Here is a 7,500-nt window from a genome sequence, read left to right as displayed (position 1 = left end):
CTTTATGATGCTCGGACCAATAAGGTAAAAAATACCAGTTTTATTATTGGGTCTAATATATTAAGTATTGTCTCTGAAAATTCTGGTTTTGTCACTGAAATTTGAAATGGTAATGTTACCAAGTTATGGCCCTTCGTTCTGATTTTGTCTGATATTGTGCAGAAGTTGGTTGATATATAAGTACCACACTAAAGGCGGCAAGCTAGCAGAAACGTTAGCACGCTGGGCGAAATGCGTAGCCATATTTCGTCTGCTGCTACGTTCTGAGTTGAAATTCCGCCGAGGTCGACTTTGCCTTTCATCCTTTCGGGGTCGATGTAATCGACTTAATCTGTTTGTCTGTCCTTGTTTAGCCCCTTGTGGGTAGTAAAGAAATATATAAGTACCACACTTATGTAAGATTCAGCCCATTAACTACCCCGCCCCCACCCCACTACATCATCATCATCATCATTGTTTAATGTCCATCTTCCATGCATGGGTAAGACGGATGACAGGAGCCGGCCGGGTAGAAAATCTACCTTAGGCTACTGTGTCTGTTTTCTCAGGGATTTTACAGCTGGTTGCTATTCCTAACACCAACCACTCCGCAGAGTGAATTCAATGCTTTTTACATGGTACTAGCACAGGTGAGGTTAGTTTTGCCATGATTTTTACCACTGGATGCCCTTCCAAATGCCAACCATGTTACAGTATGGAATGGATGCTTTTAACATGGCACCAACACTGGTAGGGTAACCAAGTAACTCACAAGACAAGGAATTATGAGAGGGGCTGGGCATTTGAGGAGGGGGACTGTACTACATTAGAATTTTTTTCTATTGTTTCTCCTTTTCAGAAATCCAAATGTTTCGACTACTTTGTACCCCTGAATCTTACCTCTTCACTTTTAATAACTCTTGCAAAAGATCCAGAAATCACACTGTCTTAGCTCTCTTAGTGTCTGCAAATCTTATGATGTAAAAGAGATATAAGATCTCAACAAAGCGTGTGAATGCACAACTTCACATCATGGAGGTATTTCATTCACTTCAAGCTGTTGAAATTGTTTCAGCAGGAAATAGTTTTTCCATTACTGCAATCAGGTTGGTGAATGTCTTACAAAAGAAGTATTTGGCAAACGAGATCTGTGACCCACTTTACCTTGTACAAATTCTTTTTTGATAAGTGTGAATATCACAGAATTTCTTTAATCCTTTCTCATAAACCTGAAGCTTTAAGACTTTAAAAATTCAGTTTTTCTTTATGGGTCGCCACCTGTTCCTGTAGGTTATCTCCTGACACACACCACACGTTGTCCTCTACATATACTACCATACGTCCTAAACACATCATACAGTCCTCCATATATATATATATTACCATGCATAGCTCTCTCTCTCTCCACACACATACATACATATATATATATTATGGAGATGTACTTGCATAGCAAGTGACCTGATCTGAGATCGTGTGCTGGAAAGAAAAGAGTTGCAGCGTGGAAGGTGTTTATAAGCCATTTAAGAAACACACAGAAACCGTTAGATTCACTTCAACATTTAAATTTAATTTGCCAAAATATTTTCATCGCTTTGAGACCGTGACCTGTTCACTGACAAAAATTCGTGCTGTCAGTGAACAGGTTGCGGTCTGAAAACGACGAAAATATTTTGACAAATTAAATTTAAATGTTGAAGTGAATCTAACGGTTTTTGTGTGTTTCTTAAATGGCTTATAAACACCTTCCACGCTGCAATTATATATCTTTATATATAAAAGCGAAGTTGTGTCTGTCTCCTACAATTTAGATTCTTAACTACTCCCACATTTTGCGGTGCAGTGTAACCAAAACCAGGTATCTTATAGTCGTGATTCATATCGAGCCCTTCTGGGTATTAGCACGTCTACGATGAGTCTACAATTTAAAAAAGAATTTACCATCACTTTTTCCCTTATTAATGCATTTTTTTGCTATTATATAAGGGAAGTAACTCTCTAAAAATGCTTATATAGTTATTTCCCTTACAAAGCCGAGCAACGCCGGGCGATACTGCTAGTATACATATATAAACATCTTGTTTAGCTCCAGGCCAGCTGTGATCAAATATATTTCAATCATGACCATTCCATTTTACTTTGGGGTGGGACATCGTGTGCAAGGGACTACATTGTCCAATGTTTCTTTCCTTATTTGGTGGTATTTCGTGATTTGAAGGAGATTTGGCCGTTATTTCTAGGAGTTTGAGTGACCCTCATAGAAGCTCTGTGATTACTGTTGAAGGGAGGTAATTCATGTGAGACTATAAATTACTAGTTTCAGTAACTCCTAACTTTTTCCTGCTAAGTCTTCACAACTGCCTCTATCATTTAGACTGCGACAATGGGAAATTCATCCCTATCCTTTAAAATTGTTTACACGAGTTAGTAAAAACAGTATATTGCACCTTACACTTTTTCTGGTCACTAGTTTGAAGAGGTTACCTTCATACTACACACTTGGTCTTGAGACTTGAAACAGCTGGAGTTTGTTAAATGACCTGCAAGGTGTTTAAATCATGCAACAGGACTGATACTTTCCACATAGCTTCCATCGATTATATTTTAATTACAAAGCTTTGAAGGCGGCGAGCTGGCAGAACCGTTAGTACGCAGGGCGAAATGCGTAGCCGTATTTCGTCTGCCGTTACGTTCTGAGTTCAAACTCTGCCGAGGTCGGCTTTGCCTTTCATCCTTTCGGGGTCGATAAATAAAGTACCAGTTACGCACTGGGGTCAATGTAATCGACTTAATCACTTTGTTTGTCCCCTCTATGTTTAGCTCCCTGTGGGCAATAAAGAAATACATATTTTACTTAGAAAGCTTTGATTGGCCTAAGGCTGTGAGAGGACCTGCTCAAAGTGTTAGCTTATAATAATCGGACCTACATGGTAGCAGAAGAAAATGTGATTATGCTGTTCTATAGAATAGGTGCAAACAAAATTTGTGATTATATTAGGGGTCGGAAAATTGTCAAGATGGGAAGGAACTGGATAACTAGTGAGGAGATTGGTGGTTCGTGTCCACAGTACAGCCCACCTAGTCATATGACCGAGGCATATGGACTGCTATATTAGCTTGGCAATAACTGTCAATAAATTATTTCTGTCACAAAAATACTAATTTGATGCATGAATTTTGTAAAAGTCTCATATTTTGATGTGTGTGTGCATATATATACTAAATAATTAGGGTTCAGCAAAGATTTGCTTTAGCACATACCGAAGTTTAGAAATAGCAGCGAAAAAAACGTTAGCTATTTCTTCTACTTTAAAAAGGGACTTCCTTTTTGAAGTAGAAGGGAGTCCCTTTTTAAAGTAGAAGAAATAGCTAACGTTTTTTCGCTGCTATTTCTAAACTTTGGTATGTGGTAAAGCAAATCTTTGCTGAACCCTAATTATTTAGTATTACTTAAGTTTACCATGAAATGGTCCTTTTTTTCATGCTGAATTCTACTTGGTGAAATTATTGATTACTTCTTAATTCATTAATTTTACCCTTTGTTATTATTGATATATATATATATATATACACACACACACGCATATATATTATCATCTATTGTTATATTTCGGGATGGTCATTTTGCTTTCTTGCCAAATAAACTCCTGCAACTATGCCTTTGTTCGTCACTTCAGATTTAATTATTGTTCTTTGTCTGAAAATCCTGTCACACATCCTCTGACCTCTTCAGCAACACTCCATCCCACAGGTCCCCTGTTCTGTTCAGTTCATTCTGATGGAAGATTTTCATTTAAAAAAGAACAATAATAAATCTAAAGTGAAGAAAAAAAATGACCATCCAAAATATAACAAAATCTGTTTCAATGTCCACCTGTCTATACTTGCATGAGTCAGACAGGATTTGTTGAGGCAGGTTTTGTATGGTTGGATGCCCTTCCTGTCACCAACATTCATTTGTTTTCAGCCAAGGTATTATTCACATTTTTCATAGAAAACTGGAAGCAAGAGACACCAATTGTATGGTGGTCATGCTTATTTACGACTATCACATGATGTCAATACAAGATTTAAACATTTAGTGAAGCTTGCACACACACGTGTGTGCGCATGTGTGTGTGTATATATATATATATATATATATATATATATATATATATATATATATTAGAAGAAGGTACTCAGAATCTGGATGGTTTTATATTTACAGATTTTTGACATCTGACATATTAATAAAAATCTGTAAATATAAAACCATCCAGATTTCTGAGTACCTTATTTCTTCTAATATATAATACCTGTACATCACCTCCAAATCTTCTAATATATATATATGTATATATATATATACATATATGTATGTATATATATTTATATATATATATGTATATATATATATACACACACACACACACACCATTATTGACCGATAGTTATAAAGTTTTTTATTCTCTCTCTCTATAATTCTTCGTCTTCCTTTCCATTGAAAAGTGCAGGCTTCAAACATAAAAGACTTTCTCACCTTCCTGAGCGTTAAACTAAGACACCTGTTTGTTGTTTATACACCTGTCTTCATCTTTTGTTTTACTATAAATTTCAACTATATATATAAACATATATAAAATCAAAATAAGCAACAAGATATCAAGTAGTAATGTAGTATGACCGTTTCAAGCAGCTCCATTTAATTGAACAATGCAATCATTACATCAGTTTAAATTTAGTGCTATCTTCAACTGCACAAAACATAAAATTTTTTAACAAGTAGAACACATTAGTATAATTTTTCTTAAATATCATAACAGAGTAAGATGGAAGAAATTCATGTTGTCGCTATCGTAGCAAAGTGGCTAAGAATAGACTACAATTTCTTAAAATTGCATGTAGCATAGTTCGACAGATATTAAACAAATAAAACAGCAACTTTTGAAATGCATAGTGGCAACCATGCTGAACTGTACATTTGGTAGCACTGTGGTACAGTAACCTTCATGCAGAAACAACATTGCAATTTAGTAATCATGGACCAGTGGAATGGTAAACAGTGTGCTTTCACCATAAAAATGTTTCACAAAAACAACAATAGTTTGGAGGGTGTGCCATGTGAGTTCCAATGTCATCTCAATTTAGTGTGTCATAGTCAAGTTGCCTTGAAAGTTGCTAGAAGTTGCCTCGAGTGGAGGCACATGGCCTAGTGGTTAGAGCAGTGGACTCGCGGTCGAGGGATCGCAGGTTCGAATCTCAGACCGGGCGATGTGTGTGTTTATGAGCGAAACACCTAAGCTCCATGCGGCTCCAGCAGAAGGTAATGGCGAACTTCTGCTGACTCTTTCACCACAACTTTCTCTCACTCTTTCCACCTGCATCTAGCAGCTCACCTGCGACAGACCGGCATCCCGTCCAGGTGGGGAATCCTATAGGCCAAGGAAACCAGGGAAACCGGCCCTTATGAGCCAGGCATGGCTCGAGAAGGAATAAACAAGTTGCCTCAAAACACATGATAAAAACATGGATCAAAAACTGAAGAGACTGGGTTGGTTGTGAAAAAGAAACCAACAGGACAACCAAGAAGTGTTTCTACTCCACAGAATATCAAGGCTCAACACTGGTCAGCTTGTAAGCAAGCAGTTGCATCAAGGTTGTCCTGAGAGAGTGTTTGCTGAATTCTCCATTTTGACTTAAAATTTCGTCTGTACAAGCTGCAGATCATGCAAGAACTGCAGGAAAATGATCACCAATTGCAATAAGAATTCTGTCAAAAAATTATGGAAAACAAATCATCTTTTAACGTCTGCTATCCATGCTGGCATGGATTGGATGGTTTGACTGAGGACTGGTGAGCCAGAGGCTGCACCAGGCTCAGTCTGATCTGGCAAAGTTTCTACAGCTGGATGTCCTTCCTAATGCCAACCACTCTGAGAGTGTAGTGGGTGCTTTTATGTGTCACTGGTATGCGGGCCAGTCAAGCGGTTCTGGCAACGTCCATGCTCAAAGGTGTTTTTACATGCTACCTGCATGGAAGCCAGTCCGGCAGCACTGGCAGCAACCACGCTCGAATGTTGTTTTTCACATGCCACTGGCACATGAACCGGTAAGGTGACGCTGGCAACAATCACGCTCGTAAAACAACAAATTTCTGAACAAGCTGTGGATGTCCAGATGAGGCTCATTTTCATCTCGCAGGTTATGTGAACCGAACTGTCATTACTGGGCAGACAGCTGACTTTAAGAATTTCATGAATGCCCTTTACACAGCAGCAAGGTGATAGTATGGTGTGCAGTTTCATCACATGGTCTCATCAGACCTTACGTTCTCGAAAATGAAAGTGGGATCACACAGACTGTCACTTTGGATCGATATGTTGAGATGCTACAATCTTTGGTTGCATCTGCATTGAACATTGTTCCGCAACTTCACGATGGTGTGACATTGTATACTACAAGGCAGTCAATGGCAGCTGTGCAAGATTTCTTTGGTAAGTGTATCATCTTAAGACTCGGTGACATTCACTGGCCCCCAAGGTCACCAGGCTTTTCAATTTGTGATTTTTTCTTAATAATAATAATAAGAAGAAGAATAATAATAATGAAAGTATTCTATACAGTGCTCAGGTGCACCACAACTTGTCAAAAGTGCATATAAAGTATATGCAGTCATGTACAAATGTCTGGAAAGTGAACAGTGTATGAGTCAGATACATGCTTGCATGTGTATGGAGGGGAGAAAATCAGGTGTAGTGTTGGCGAATCTCAGGAAGCATGGAAGTTTTGAAGGATGCAGTGCTCCAACAACTAACAACTGATGCCAGCAGTTTGTTCCAAACTTCAGCTACTCTTAGTATGAAAGAATGTTTCCGAAAGTCATGGGAGCTGTGCTGTTTTCTAACTTTGTAAATATGTCCACGGGTGGAGTTCGAAAAGGTGCTCAGAGTTATTGTTTGTAAGATGGTTAATAATTTTATGGGTGTCTACGAATTCAGCTGCCAGACGTCGGAGTTTCAATGTATCCATGCCCAGGGATACCTTGTGGGGCTACCTTAAGAGTCGGGTTGACACTGATCCGCCAAGGACACTTGGAGAAGTGAAACAAAGAATTCAAGACAAAGTAAGTGGTATGAGATGTCGCACCAAGCAATGGCAAACATCAATGGCAGATGGACAGAATGCAAATGGAGAAGAGGACGCCATCAACAGGATGCAATTTGCAGGCATTAATTACTGATTATTTAAAAGGCAAGTCATTTAATTTCTATCAATAAAATTTTTCTGTTGTATTTAGATTTTTTTTCTATTTTTGCTTGGTTTTTCAAAAGTTACTATTTGTTTGGGTCACCCTGTATATGTATATATATACACATGTTATGATTTTGTTTTGCAAGATTCCTAACGACCATCCTGAAATATAATAATATATAAATAAGTGTATGTATATATATATATATATATATATATATATATATATGTGGTGTGTTGTGTGTGTGTGTGTGTGAGTGTGGTGAATTTGTTTTGCAAGATTTCTGA

At 37.9% G+C, this 7,500-nt stretch overlaps 1 long non-coding RNA gene across 1 annotated transcript in view; it reads left to right on the top strand.

Moving 5' to 3' along the window:
- The window catches only part of LOC118767053, an 8,513-nt gene that overhangs the window by 789 nt on the left and 224 nt on the right, over positions 1-7,500 (top strand). The window contains exons 2-3 of the long non-coding RNA XR_005002944.1: positions 6,712-6,716; positions 7,401-7,441. This is a non-coding gene — a long non-coding RNA (uncharacterized LOC118767053). The remainder of the gene's footprint in view (positions 1-6,711; positions 6,717-7,400; positions 7,442-7,500) is intronic.

This window comes from Octopus sinensis, linkage group LG18, assembly GCF_006345805.1.
Source record: "Octopus sinensis linkage group LG18, ASM634580v1, whole genome shotgun sequence".
Classification (NCBI taxonomy): domain Eukaryota; kingdom Metazoa; phylum Mollusca; class Cephalopoda; order Octopoda; family Octopodidae; genus Octopus; species Octopus sinensis.
This window is presented reverse-complemented; position numbering and strand designations above follow the sequence as displayed.